General features: G+C 41.1%; 1 non-coding gene across 1 annotated transcript; it reads left to right on the plus strand.

Annotated features, from left to right (window-relative positions):
- The first annotated feature begins 10,928 nt into the window (after positions 1–10,928).
- Positions 10,929–11,000, plus strand: Trnaa-ugc. Its single transcript has one exon. It is a non-coding gene; the product is annotated as a tRNA-Ala (tRNA).
- Positions 11,001–15,671: the final 4,671 nt, after the last annotated feature.

Raw genomic sequence — 15,671 nt, forward strand, 5'->3', positions numbered from 1 at the left:
GGGGGGGGGCGGGTTGAGAGAGAGATTTTATTCAGTTGTAAAGTAAGTATAAGATTTGCAGGACATGTTCAGTCACCCCAGTCAGGATATAGCTGAGGAACCCATCTTTTATATTTTCAAGTATGCACTTTTACAAAGAGCTTTGTAATTATCATCTTACATGTCACTTATTCTTCCTATATGCCAAGAACTGTGCTGAACACTTTACACAGATTATCTCATTAAAATTCTTAAATCAGCCCTGTGAGACATACAACAAATTGAGGCTAAGGGGAGGTTTCTCAAGGTCACACTGTTGGTAAGTGGAAAAGCTGAGATTAGAGACTAGGTAAAGCTCAGAATGTGAATGGTTCATTCATTCCTCTGACCACCCATTTATTATTTAATCCATTCAAGGATTCATTGAATCGATTTTATGGGACAGATACAGTCTAGGAATTAGTTTCAGCATGGCTGTTTCTGGTGGTGGCTCTATGACTTCTTTCTTAATCAGCCTTCTTTTCCCCAGCATTCAGTTTAGTTTTCCCTTCCTAACTCTGCTCAAGACTCAGCAATACCATTTTTGGGTATATATCCAAAGGATGCTCAATCGTGCCACGAGGACATGTGCTCAACTATGTTCATAGCAGTATTTTTTTGTCATAGCCAGATCCTGGGAACAGCCTAAATGCCCCTCAACCAAAGAATGGATAAGGAAAATGTGGTACATTTAAACAATGGAGTACTACACAGCAGAGAAAAATAATGACACCTTGAAATTTGTGGGCAAATGGATGGATCTAGAGACATCATATTGAGTGGGGCAACACAGATCCAGAAAGACAATTATCATATGTACTCACTTATAAGTGGTTTTTAAACATAAAGCAAAGAAAACCAACCTACAAACCACAATCCCAGAGAATTTAGACAACAATGAGGACCCAAAGAGAGACTTACATAGATCTAATCTACATGGGTAGTAGTAAAAGACAAGATTTCCTGAGTAAATTGGGAGCAGAATAGGGTTGAACGTGAGGAAAGAGAAAGGGAGGGGAGTGGAAAAAATGTATAGCTCAATAAAATGGGTAAAAAAGGAAAAAAATTTGTTTGGGGCTACATTCTTAACCCAATTAAGATTGTTTACAAGATCACATATGGCAACAATACATTGTCCTTATTCTAAAATGGTTTGAGATATTGCCAAGTTTTCTAAAAGTAGTTATTGTTTTCACAGGATGTAAGCAATAATGTGAAAGATAAGAAGAGATTGTAAAATGACCATCTGTGACTCAGAAATTGGGGGTTGTTAAGACTAAAATCTAAAAGGTTTTCTACTCAGATGATGACATTTATATGATACTCTAGACTGGGATATACCTTTTTATTTGGTGACATTAAAGCCTTCTTGGTCTGAAATATTCATGAGTCAATGAATAATGAACTTTTGAGTAATTTTTCTGTATAGAAGATCATCCCAAGGTTCATCATTGTGATAGCCCCTGATGGGTTCAGAATATAAAACAACATATGCTTGTTGTTTGACTTTGGATACTTTCTTCTGTTTTGTGACAGGATCATTTGTCACCATATAATAGGCTGGCCCAGAACTCATGATCCTCTTGCCTCAGTTCCCTCACAGCTTTTGCTAGCATTATATATTATAGACACTTTTCAACACACCCAGAGGAAAATATAGGTCCTTAGTCAAATAATGATCTGAATTTTATTCCATCCTTAGATCTTACTTACTTCATACAGTATAGTAACCTATTTCTTTAAAATTTATTAATTCTGTAATTTAGTTTCTTCGTCTTTGTCCATATTCTGCTACCTTACTTCTACTTTTTACTTCTTAATATTGAGAATTGGACCCAGGACCTTGGACAGCATGAGCCCACAATCTTTCACTGAGACACAACCCTTTCCTTTCTTTCCAGTTTTTCATCTGACTCACTTGCTCCCAAGCATAGATATATGACTTTCAGAAAAATCAACTAGAAAAGTCAGTAATTTTTAGTTTACTGTCATTTATGATCTTCTAAAACTGTGCCCACTAATAAATAAATTCTAAAACTTATATTAGAATCCTATTTTAGTATGGTAAAGACAGTTTACATTATGATCAAGAATTATGTTTTTGGTTCCAAGTTTTATTTTTTGTTAAGAATCACAAAAAATAAAAGGAAGAAAGAAAAACATAAGTCAAAAATAACAAAAAAAGAAAGAAAATGTCTAAGAAAGAGAGTGGCCTGTGTTGTTAGATACCTTAGACATACAGGGCCCACCTCTACCCCCATTTCCTGACTACCTTGAGGTCCCGATGGCTGATGTAGTTAGTGCACTTGACTTTTCCTCTTCATGATAGATTGCTTTGGGTACTTTGTTGAATCTCAGAAGTCCATAGTTGGTAAAGTAATGACTTCTGGCTACATTCGAGCCTTACCCACACACCTTATCTCTTCTTCCAGGTTAGACGACTTTATAACACCCCAGGCTGACTTGAGATCATGTCTGGATTTCTTTATGTTCAGAGCTTCCTGAGACTTTAAATGTCTAACTCCTGATGTGGCTGTTATTTCTGCTACTAGCCTCTTCCCTCTCTTTTTATCCATAGCAGAGCCACTGACAGTTCTTCAGCATTTCCCAGAAATGTTCAACAACTTGCATCTGTCTTGGCCTCAGGGCAAATGAGGTGACAATTTTCTGGGCAAAGAGGTGAGTGATGAGGTGTTAGAATAACCCTCAGAGCTCATAACCCTTGAGGCTTCAAGGGCAAGGGGAACGGGGAGGTGGGCCACACGTCCTTCCTTACCTGACAACCACCAAGAAGAAAAGAGTATTCTCACAAGCATGAGCTCCAACCAGGTGCCATAACATGGGTTCCAATCCAGTTTCCACACCATCTAAGCCCACATACAGTTGGATCTACTCCCTGTGATACTTTCAGGTCCATCTTGCACAGCAGTGGGACTAGGCTAAGTACAAATCCCTGAGCACAGTGCTTTGCTGATGTCATGCTAAGTCTTTTATGCATTGCATCCATTTCTTTTTGTCACACAAGTATAGTAATACCTTCCTGCCATGTGAAGGTGAGGACAGCACATAGCTTGTCTGGTTGTGAGTGGTTCCTTGCCCCTTTTAGGTTAACTGTGGCCCAAATTCATAACTCTCTTCGTGACTCAGATAGCTGATATACTGCCCCTATCTCTTCTATTCCATCCTGTGGTACATTGCTTCAGATCAGATGTGATCTATAATCTCAAGAGCCCCCTGCCAGGGACCCACTGTCTCCTCCTAAGGAGTATTAACTCAAATTGTAATCATCTTACTACATGTTCTGGGAAGTTAGGTCCCCTAGAAGCTTTCCTGACCAATACCAGGAGAGGTTAACTCCTTTCCTAGGCCAGGAATAGGATTCTTACAGCAGCTACCCCCAACATAGGAGCTATGCCCAGAAGCTTGTACCTCTCAAGGATCCTTTGTCCTATGGCAAGCACTGAGCAACTCCCACTGCAGGGTCACCTGTACAGGAATGGAGGTTGAACCTAAGCCTCCTCTTTTCCTGGAGGTAAGGTATCCCTTGTCCTCCCACCAAGCTCATACTCTTGGGTTTACCCAGAGGTTCTAGACTCTACCAAGGAAATCCCATATTCCCCATCCTAAATCTTTCTTATAGGTTTAAATGGGAGCCTTTCTCACCTAGTTTTCTGGAATCTTTCATGTTCCAAGGTTTATTCTTGGAAAAGTTGGGAGAGTCGGGGAAGAGATCCCTGGTGGAGATCAACAGGAACTGGCACAAAGAGGGAGAAACCCAGGAGTCCTCCATCCTACTGCCTGTATATTGGGATGGGACCAAGCTCCAAGACAAGGGATTAGTCTCCTTGAAATTCAGAAAGTGGGGGTTGTGGCTTCAAGAGAAAGATACAAAGGAAGATTCTGTCAAGTCTCTCCACGGAATGGGACGTCCAGGTCTACAACAGGGCTACTTTCACAGTAACTCAGAAGAAGCTCAGGCTCCTTCCTCACATGAGAGCTCTTAACAAAGAGCTTGGACCACCTTCAGACTTAATGAAGCGAGGAACAGAAGTGGGTGTCACTTTCAGACATGGGTTCCCTGAGAACAGAATATCTCATGGCTTTTCATAGGCAGATCCTGCATCTTCCTTGCTCTCAGAACACGGATTCATACACTCCCATCACTATCCTCTCCAAATCCATACCCTTTTCTAATTCAAGGGACTGATAAATTCACTGGAAAGGAATAGAGACTGAAAGCTATGAACTGTTTTAAACTCTTCTTGGGCAGGACTGTAAGGATGTAGGCCTTACTCTTCTTAGAAATAAGTCTGGATGTTACACAGAGATACCCTGTCTCAAACAACAACAACTACAACAACAAACCTTCACACAAACAAATAAATAAAAACAAAAAGAGAAAGAAAGAAAAGAAAAGAAATAGAACTAGGTCTGGAGTCTCAAGAAAATAATCACAAAGCCATTTTAGCAAGGCAAGAAGTTTGACTTGCGCAGAATGGCACATAGCCGTGCCCAATCAAAGTCAAGAACACTGAGCAGAATCCCATTTGGTTTTTGGTTTGGTTTTTATCTCTACCACAAAAGGGAGCCTGTGCCTTAGCCTGAGGGGTCAGAGCTGGGCCTGACATGCTTATCCACTTGGGTAACTTAAATGGCTTAGCTGGTAAGTGAAGCACAAATTCTGAGAATACCATGCATCGTGGAACACACATTTTGATTTGAAGAAGTGCTGGCCCGGGGGAAATTTCAATTTTTTTCAAGTGGATTCTCTATTATTAAAAAAAAAAAAAGACTTTGTCTTATTTAACCCTTTAATAAAGACAATTTGCCTTATTCACATTTCCCACAATCCCACCAAGCTGTGGTTCCAGTTGCAGAAATGATTGTACTACTCACAGCTGGAAACCTCAGGCTAGGCAATTCTGAGACCTGAGTCCTGAGCTTCTCTTCAAGAAAAAGGAAGCATTTGTGTAACTAACAAGATTTAAGATCCTTACGCATTATTTATTTATTTATTTATTTATTTATTTATTTATTTATTTTGGTTTTTTTGAGACAGGGTTTCTCTGTGGCTTTGGAGCCTGTTCCTGGAACTAGCTCTGTAGACCAGGCTGGTCTCGAACTCACAGAGATCCGCCTGCCTCTGCCTCCCGAGTGCTGGGATTAAAGGAATGCGCCACCATCGCCCGGCTCGCATTTTTTTATTTTGACGCAGGCTTTCACGCTGCAGCCCAGATATGCCTTGAACTCGTGCAATCTTTCTGCCTCATCCTCCCATAGTCTGATATTACAAACATGAGCCACCACACTTGGTTTAAGGTCAGGGACCATCTTAAATGCAGAATGCCTAGTATACCCAGTCTTTAATGGGGGGTTCAATAAATTCTAGCAAGAAAAATTAACAGAATAATAGTTATAAGAAATCCTTGATATGATATTCAATGTTAACAACTTGGGCCTTTGGTGTTATATATAGTCAGTCATCACAATGTTTCTTAAATTGTTAGCATAATTACTACCATTTTAGAAGTAAGAACACGGAGATTCAGAGAGGTTGAGTAACTTGCTCACAGTCACACTGCTGTGAAGTGGAAGGGCTGAGATTCAAATTCATGAAATCTGGCTTTAAAACCTGCCCTCTTAAGCTTGCTACCATAACCAGAGCAATGCAAAACTAAAATTATACCTCCACTGCTTTAGGTCTCAGTTACTATGTTCATCATATGTGAATAACAATGCTACATGCTTGCACAGCATTATGAGACATAGTAGCTAGCATGTAAGAAAGTATCTGTCACATAGTGGGCATTAATGTCATCTGCCTTTCCTTTCACACCAATCAGAACAGGGAGGAATGAGGGGACGTGGAATGAAGGCATAGTGGTAGAGGAGCTAAACACCAAAGTTTCAGGGTCAGATGCTTCTGTTCCAGAAACTAGCCACGAACAGCCTGCAGATAGATGGTCAGCATTGGGAAGACTCGAGTCATGGCCTCAGCCACCATATTCCGTAGTCTAAGGTCGGGGAGGTCCATAGGTAATGACCAGGACTGTTGAGTCAAATCAGAGGATCCTACCCTTTATTCAATTTCTATATCGCTTGGAGCTGATCATCTGACTCTGGATACAATTCCTATAGCTGAGGGGGTGGGTGCCTTGCCTGGTGTCCATGAGCTTTCTTTAGCTGACTACGTATGACTCCCGGTCTCAGAGATGGACTTCAGCTCCTTTCAAGGAAGGATTTCCCAATAGAAGGGAAGGAGTCTGAATCTGATTGTGAGCTCTCCATTTTTTTTTTTTTTAAAAGTGTGTTCAGGTACTGTTAAACACAGGCAGAGGCCCACTGCCCCGGCAACCTCCTAAATCCACCGCAGCTATTTATTCAGGATCCATTGGCTGAGGCAGAGTGGAGGGCAGTGGAAAGCACGGAGTATTGTCCTAGTCTCCAGAAAGGGCAGGAAAGGTTTGGAAGGGAAAGCCTCACTACAGGCCTAAGTCTGCATGGTACCAAGAGGAGGTATGTCTCCCATGTTCTGGAAATGATGCAGACTTGAATGTTGACGTCAGAGACCTAGTTACAGACAATTGAGAAGGGGATTAGCAGCACATTGCTCTGTTGAGGTTAGGTAGAGGAGAAAGAACACCAAGAGAAAGGTGCCACTCCTGCCACAGAAAACTCGGTGGAGAAGGGGCATTTAATCCAAGCAGATCTATAACAAGTGCGGCCAAGAGGAGTTGGTAGCATGGAAGACAGCACCTGGCATACAACAGGCACTTAGTAAGACTAAAGACTTAGCAGGGACTCCCCTCCCCAGTCTAAGGAGCGCAAATGGAGGGCCTCACAAAAGAACCATGGGGCAGAGTCCAGGAGCAGATACAACATGGCCCATATCTAGCGTGAGCAGACAGATCGGGGTAGAAGAATAACCTACTCATAAACAAAAGCATAGCCTGCTGAAAAGGGCACTGAGAGCCAAGATTAGAAGGCAGAGTCCCAGTATACAGATGGGCCAACTGAGTTCAGCTAATGGAAAAGTACTGGCCCTGGAAATCTCTGCGCATGAAGCTAGAGGAAAATGTAGGCCTGGCTACAATGGAGCTAAAATCAAGAGTGAATACACTCAAAATATGCACCAACAACCCAGATAACCTCTTAGTCCCAAAGGGTTCCCAGGCTGTTTGGTGTGGTAAATTGACTCTACCTGGAAGCCTGACTCTTCCCATTGTCTCCCTCTCCACACCCCTTCTCTCTCTTTCTCCCTCCCTTCCCCCTTCTCCTCTTTCCCCTCCTTTGCTATCTTCCCAGAACCCTGCCCTGCTAAAGGGAGGAAAGCATCAAAAGTAAATGCCTTATTACAAAGCAGCCTCTGTTCATTGCCTTGGCTGTTGTTAGAGGGGCAGGGAAAGGTTCTGCCTCTGTGCATGCTTGTATGGGCTCAGGAGGGTATGGATGAGGCAAAGTTTGGGACTCAGCTATACATATCTGTCTTCTCTTTGTCTCTTCACATTCAGCATGAAACCTAGAAATTAGAAGTGCACAGTGAGATGCACCATGTTCACCAGCACTGTCAGATAAATAGCAACCGTATTTTCAGGTAGGATATATTCCACATGTTGCATGAGATATAGATATATATTTATATGCACTTTATCATTTGGCACAGAAACTTAAATAAGTTTCCTCTAATTTGAAGTCCTACAATGATCTTCTCTTTTTAAAACTTTTCTCCACCCCACTTATTGAAAACAGATTCTTTTCAAGTTCACTATAATCTGAATACAATTTCTCCTGACTCCCTTTCTCTACTCCTCCCAGCTCCACCCAGTCTCTTTCATCCAGGTCCACTTCCTTTCTGTCTCTCATTTAAAAAAAAAAAAGCCTTCTAAGATATAACAACAAACCACAACAAAATAAAATATAATAAAACAAAAATAAAGAATAATGTTTATTATTGTATCTTGCATTCTATTTTCTCCACGTGCTAAGTGCTGAGATTGTAGGCATGAACCACCAGTCTTGGCTAAGAGGATTTGGGGGGTGGGTTCTATTGTTTTTTAAATTCATCAATTTGTTTTTTAAATTTCATTTTACATTCCAACCACAGTTCTCCCTCTGCTCACACTCCCCATGCATCCCCACAGCAGCCCACACCTTCTCTACTCCTCCCGAGGGGTAAGGGCACATTAATTTGGGGCAGGACCAAGTCCCTCTTTCCTGCATTAAGGATAGCATCACATCTCAACACAGAGAATGGGCACCAACAAACAAGGCTGAGCACCAAGGATAGATCCTGATCCCACTGCTGGGGGCCCCCTCAGATAGTCCAAACTTCACAACTATCTCTCCACATACAGAAGGCCCATCTGAGTCCATCAATTACTGGAGAAGCCTCTATAATGATAGTTGGGGTAGTCACCAATCTGATAATAGGGGAAGGCTGGTTCAGGAACCCTTTCCACTACTGCTAGGAATCTTAGCCGGGATCATCCTTGTGGATTCTTGGGAATTTCCCTAGCACCAGGTTTCTCCCTAAAACCATAGTGACTCTCTCTATCAAGTTCCCTCTTACATTGCTTTCCCACTCCATTCTCTATGACCATCCTGTTCCCTCATGTTCTCCTTCACCATTGCCTCTCCTTCACCACGGCCTCACCCCCAGTTTACCCAGGGGATTTCATCTAATTCCCCTTCCCAGGGCGATCCATGCATCCCTCCTTGGGGCTTCCTTGTTACCTAGCTTCTCTGGAGCTCAGGATGGCAGCCTGGTTACCCTTTGCTTTACATCTAATATACACTTAGAAGTGAGTGCATACTATGTTTGTCTTTCTGAGTCTGGGTTACCTCACTCAGAAATTTTTTTCTAGTTCCATCATTTAACCTGCAAATATCATGATGTCTTTTTTCTGAAATAAGAATAATACTCTATTATAGAAGTGTACAGCATTTTCTTTATCCATTATTATATTGTGAGACATCTAGGTTGTTTCTAATTTTGGGCTATTGGGAATAGAGTGGAAATGAACATGGAATAGCTAGTGACCTTCTGGTAGGTTGAAGTGTCCTTGGGGTATATGCCCCAAGTGCTATATGTGGAATATGAGGTAGTTTGAGTCCCATCTGGAGTACAAGTATTGAAGAGATCAGGATACAAGGAACCTATCTAAACACAATAAAAACAATTTACAGCAAGCCAACAACCAGCATCAAATTACACGGAGAGAAACTCAAAGTGATTCCACTAAAATTAGGAAGAATACAAGGATGTCCACTCCCTCCGTATCTTTTCAATATAGTATTAGTTGACCTAGCTAGAGCAATAAGACAACAAAAGGAGATCAAGGGATACAAATTGGAAAGGAAGAAAAGTCAAACTTTCATTATTTGCAGATGATATGATAGTACATATAAGTGACCACAAAAACTCTACCAGAGAACTCCTACAGCAGATAAACACCTTCAGTAATGTGGCAGGATACAAGATCAACACAAAACAATCAGTAGCCCTCCTATATAGAAATGATAAAATAAAGAGAAAGAACTCAGAGAAACATCCCTGTTTGCAAGAGCCACAAATATAAATTATCTTGGGGTAGCTATAACTAAACAACTGAAACACCTATATGACAAGAACTTTAAGTCTCTAAAGAAAGAAACTGAAGAAGATATCAGAAAATGGAAAGATCTCCCACGCTCATGGATGCTCTTGCATAGGTAGGACCAACATAATATAAATGGCAATCTTACCAAAAACATTCTAGAGATTCAAAGAAATGCCCATCAAAATCCAAACACAATTGCTCACAGACTAATAGAACAATATTCAACTTCATGTGAAAAAAAAATTACAATAGTTAAAACAATCCTGTACAATAAAGGAACTTCCAGAGGCATCACCATCCCTGAATTAAAACTTCACCATAGCGCTGTAGTGATAAAAACAGTTTGGTATTGGCATAAAAGCAGACACATGGACCAATGAATTAAATTAAAGCCCCAGGTATTAATTCCTCTGGGCAATGTGCCTTGGCTTCTCTGAGGAGTAGATGAAGGTTGGGGGGACGGGTAAGAAGAGGGAATGGGCTGAGGAGAGGGAATAGAAACTTGGATGGTATGTAAATGAAAAAAAATGATTGTTTTCTTTTTAAAAATACTCACTTTTCTAACTCATCTGAACATACATGAAATATTTATTTAATGATTTTGTATATTGAGACATATACTAGGTGATGTATGAAAAGAGGACATATTTCAGAAAACCTCTCATTTTTGAAACTTACAAAGCATGCGGTGAGATACATAAACATGCAGAAAGTGACAGCACCTTAGGGTTTTGTGAACCAATAGCTACCGCACATTTAGTTATTGCCGTAAATGGAGTGATGGACAGTATTGGCAACGTTAAGAAACAAAATGAGCAGCCTGACCAAGATTATAAAAACTGCCTTTCAAGCCCGGAAACTAAGGCGTGTTTTAAAAGAGAAAGGAGGTATGCTAGAGAGGGTTTCAGGAAGCTACTCATACTCTCAAACATGACCGCATATCAGCAACATATTATTATTAATTCCCCATGATACTGGCATGTTGAACCACCTGCAGGTAAAGTTGAAGTAAAATTGATGGGACTGAGTAATTCAAAGTATCATTCATTGTTAGCTTACCATGCTTCAAAGAATATAAGGTTTGTTCTTATAATTGTTGTTGTTATTATTTTTATTGTTATTATTTTTCCTTTGATTGAAAATAGATTGTTTTCTCATGCAACAAATGTCCCAAGAATCCTATCAAAGCACTAAACTCAACCTGGAATCCAGTATGCTCAAAGGACCTGATGCAGACCCTTGCAGAGACTCTGAACGTTGGCGCGGTTCCTCTGACTTCACAAGGGCTTTGATGAAGCTGTTACCAGGTGTGGGGATGTAGCTCAGAGGTAGAGCACATGTTTTGCCTATATTAGGCCCCGGGTTCGAGCCCCGGCATCTCCAAAACAATACTTTTAACCTTTGATTTTCTTTTTTCAGGATGTTTCTGTACAAGGTGTCCCAGAATTTAAAGTCCCATGATGAGGTTATATATGCATAGCTAATTATTGGATAAAATTGCTCATTTGTCACCGTGACAGCAATGTTCATCTTTGTGACGACATTTCCATAGATACCACCATGGTCTGGTGAGTACAATGTGGTCGGGCTTTTAGGGATATGCTTTGTTCACAGAGCGGAAAAAAAAGAAAAGCTCTGCATTCGTAGTGGGGACAGTTTCTCTAATGGGTATGCTTTCTTGGGTGAAAACAAGGGTGAAGAGTTCTTCCTTTGAGAGGAAGTAAGGGAGGGCTGGGCGGAGCCATTCCTGGTTACTAAGGGGGAGGCAGCATTACGGTTTTCATAGAAACCGGGGTCATTATGGCGACTCTTTTCAAATGGCGACCGGACGATGTCCTGGAAAGGAGCATTCAGTTCCTGGTGTTTGGACTGAGTTGAGCTTATGGATTCCCGGAGGTGAGCACCAGAATCTTTCTGAGGGTTGGGAGGCAGATGCAGGGATTCCAGACCCAAGTTGAACCACTCCTACCTCGTGCTTGCAGCCTGTGTTTCTCCGGAAGGAGAGAGACTTGGGACCATTCTGCCTCCTCCTGTGCTGTTCTGTACAGGGCTGTGCTGGAGCCATTGTCCAGGAGGGGAGTTGTCGTAGAGTGAGCAGGAGGGAAATGAGGCCAAATGAGCACTCTGTGATCCCGACTTCCCACTCTGTGCGTGAGATTGCTCGCTGACATTTGAGGTTTTCCGTATGTTTCATAGAAATGTTAGAAATGTTTTATCAGATATATGTATTTCTAACTTTTCTCCTAGCCTCAGACTTATCATCTCAATTCTCATCCATGTCTTTGGAAGAGCAGGAGATTTTAAATTGTAAGATCCCACCTTCTCTAGTTCTTCAATTACGGTTTTTATTCGGTGTCTTGTCTGCGAAATCTTTGCCTGGCACTCAGTGACAGGGATTTTCTTCTTGTGTTCTGTTTGACATTTATAGGCTGATTTTTATATTTTTACATCTGTAATTTATTTTGAATGGTCTTCACATATGATACGATGTAGGTCCTAGTTTATATTTGTGGGTTTGGATATACACTTGCCTCAGTATTGCTTCCTGAAAGGCCATCTTTATGCATCAAATTGCCTTGTTTATTTGTGAAACATCAGTTCTCCAATTATCCAATCATGGTACATATGCCAGTAATCCCAGTGCCTGGGAGGCTGCAGCAGGAGTATGGTCAGTTCTTCTCAGCACACACTACACGCACTACACACAAGCTTGATGCCAGCATCAGACACAGGAAAAATGTTGACTCGATATAGGCAGTGGTCTGTAAATGTGTGGATGTGAGCGTGGAATGTTGGTTTTGGACTTTTTCTTGCCAACTTTGATTCAAAAGCATGCTGGTCCAATTACTGTAGGTTCAAACAGAGGTCTCCTATCAGGCAATGCTGTTCTCTAACATTTGTCTGTTTCTAAGGTTTACACAAGCTATATATTTAGTCTACAATGTTTAGAATTATCCACTCAATTTTTATATTTATTTATTTATTTATTTATATTTTTTTGATTTTTCGAGACAGGGTTTCTCTGTGGTTTTGGAGCCTGTCCTGGAACTAGCTCTTGTAGACCAGGCTGGTCTCGAACTCACAGAGATCCGCCTGCCTCTGCCTCCCGAGTGCTGGGATTAAAGGCGTGCACCACCACCGCCCGGCTTCCACTCAATTTTTTTTTTTTTGGTTTTTCGAGAATTTTTAAAAAGAGTAAGTGCTATTTTATTGTTAGTGCATCGAATCTGTAGCTCAGTTTTGAATCAACAGACATCTTACTAATAATGAATTGTTTGAGCCGTGAACATAGTTGTCCTTCATTAAGACAGGTTGTCTCCAATTCAGCAATGTTTGGAAATCTCTCGGCCTATCAGCACTATGGATCTATCTGTCGGGATAATGCACAAATATTTGTACTTTTTGATTCATCTATAACTGCTATTATTTTTTAAACAAATAGATACGTATTGTTTTTTCTGTGAACAAATTATTAAATCTTCTGTAAACTGTCAGGAAACAAGTGTCAATGAAACTTACAAAGGATATATTTTGTTGAAAGCATGGATTATCCCATGATGAAAACGTTATTTGATGTGTAATGCAGTTTGTCGCTATTTTCTTATCGGCATTTACAGGTTATTATTGACAGTCTGAAACAAATGAGAGAAATGTCCCAGAGACAAGTCCATGGCCATCGTCACAGGAATCTCATTCAGACCACATAATTTAGGAGCTCTCACCATCCTGTGTGTGGTCAGAGACGAATCTGTTGTAACGTGATTGTACCCCTTGAGCTCTCAGTAAACACCAGGGAGCTAGGAGAGTGAGAATGAGAGGTGTCGTGTGTGTGTGTCGTGTGTGTGTGTGTGTGTGTGTGTGTGTGTGTGTGTGTGTGTGTGTGTGTGTGTTTGTACAGGAATTCCTTGGCAGAGGCTGGTCTGCAAAGCCTGATTGATTGACTCTTAGACCTGCAGTGATATGGAGATGGTGGAAGTCGCAGTCCCAGGGCCTAATTACAATTTCCTTTGTGTTCTCTTGAGCCCATGAGTAGCCAATCCTTGGGCCCCCTGTGTTGGACTTACCTAATACCTTGTCACTAACAGATGACGTTGGACCTGACATTTAAAATATCAGAATATGTCTCCTTAACAAAGCTCTAAGTTTCTGCGAGTCAAAGTACTGTGTGTCATCACATAGCAGCTAGTAGCTGAGGTTTCTCTGCTTTACCACAACAGTCTACTTAATATTATCACCCATGTACTTAAGGAGAGTCTATAGTTTCTTCATTCTGTGATAATTAAAACTTCATGAAACTGTTTCCACATTGTGACATGCAATTTGTACTAACATAAACCTGTCTCACTCATGTTTACTCACATATATTTGACTCCAGAATGAACTCTCTTCTTCCTTCGAGGTGAGAGCTGTGTGTTTACATTGACAATTGTTAGTGTGTGTTGTGTATATACTCATGCTTGTGCAGATATGTCCCTGGATATATATGTGTGAAAGTTAGTTAATCACTTACTGCTGTGATAGGTTATGTGTTATAATTCTCCTGGTCCTCTTCAATGATGACCTGGTGTGTAGTACACTGCTTACTTATCTCCATAGTTCTTTACTCATGTGCTGACTTTTATCAGTATGGCTCAACACCCATTTTCCTAAACTGTTTTCCTCTCTATTGCCGTTCTCTATTTCCATGCTCCATTTGTCCCAGTATTGGCTAGAGGAATCCTTTTAAGATGGCATCAATGAATATCACAAATTCACCTTAAGCTTAGGAGCTCACAGCCCTGCTTCAGGGAAAGTTTGCCCCAAATTAACAGCTCTGCTCTGGTAGGGGAGGGTTACCCCAGCCAGGTTGTTACAGCTCTCCTTAGATCCTCAGAAGAGTAACAACTCTGCTCTGCTAGGAGAAGCTTTTCCAGTTCTGCTCCCCTCACCTCTGCCTTGCTCCAGTTGAAGTCATTGCTTCTCTGTTCTTCTTAGGCAAAGAAGGTCTCACCCAAGCCTCATTTAAGAGATTCACTGGGAGGGAAGAGTCCAGGAGGTGGCTGACCCTGCAAGAGTGGGAAAGGCAGCTCCCAACTGAACAGGTACAGGGTGGTTTCATGCTCAGTGATTAGCTTGTTTTCCTGCTCTGGGATTGGTTCCTTTTATGCTGAGAGTTTGGTTAGTTTGTTTCGCTGAATTGGTAAGTGGAAGAGTGTGTTTCTGTGGCTTTGGTTTCAGGGGCAAAGTGTGTTTATTTCACTGGCCTTTTTAAAACGTTGGGCTCTGGTTTCAGGGCCAGTGAATTGATTCTAGTCTCAGGGTCAGTGTATGTTTCTTTTGCTCTGGTTTCAGGATCAGGGTGTGCTGCTTTGGACAGAAAGGGGTGTTGTTTCCCCTAGAAACAGATATGCAGTCCATTGTGGGCCAGCAAGTGAGTGCTGAGAACCCAGCCCAGGTCTTCTGTAAGAGCAGCAAGTCCTGTTAACCATGGGGCAATCTCTGAAGTCCAAGTCACCAAATATAAAACGTAATTTGTATTTTTCCACTTTTCCCCATAATGACAATAGACATCTTCTTATACTCAGGTAGGTATAAGTTTCATTATTATTTACCAATCCATAAAGTTTCTTTATGTTACTTAGGTTCTCATACCCAACCACTGCCCAACTCTGTCTGCAGAAAAATACAACAATCTGATATTATAGACAAATTTATATATGCTGGAATGTATTAGGATAAAACCAGAGTTTAGAGACATCTGGCCTTCATTCATCTTGAATATATGTTTAAATTTATCTCTTTTGTTGCCCATGATAATTGTTCATTCTTAATATGAAATAGTGTAGCAATGTATAGCTACACGGCAAGTTTTATAATTTAGTTTATTTCATGTGTATATATGCTTGCCTACATATAGGTATGAAGAGCTCATGCATGCCTGTTGCTCATGGAAGCCAAGAGTGGACATTGAATCCCTTGGCACTGGAGTTAACAGTTGAAAACTGCCGTGCTGGTTTTGGGAAATGAGTCTTTGCCTGTTGCCTGTTGCTGAGGTTGTTTTCAATTTCAGTGTCT

This window comes from Microtus oregoni, unplaced genomic scaffold (genome assembly GCF_018167655.1).
Source record: "Microtus oregoni isolate MIOR12 unplaced genomic scaffold, Mior012 000050F_003, whole genome shotgun sequence".
Classification (NCBI taxonomy): Eukaryota; Metazoa; Chordata; class Mammalia; order Rodentia; family Cricetidae; genus Microtus; species Microtus oregoni.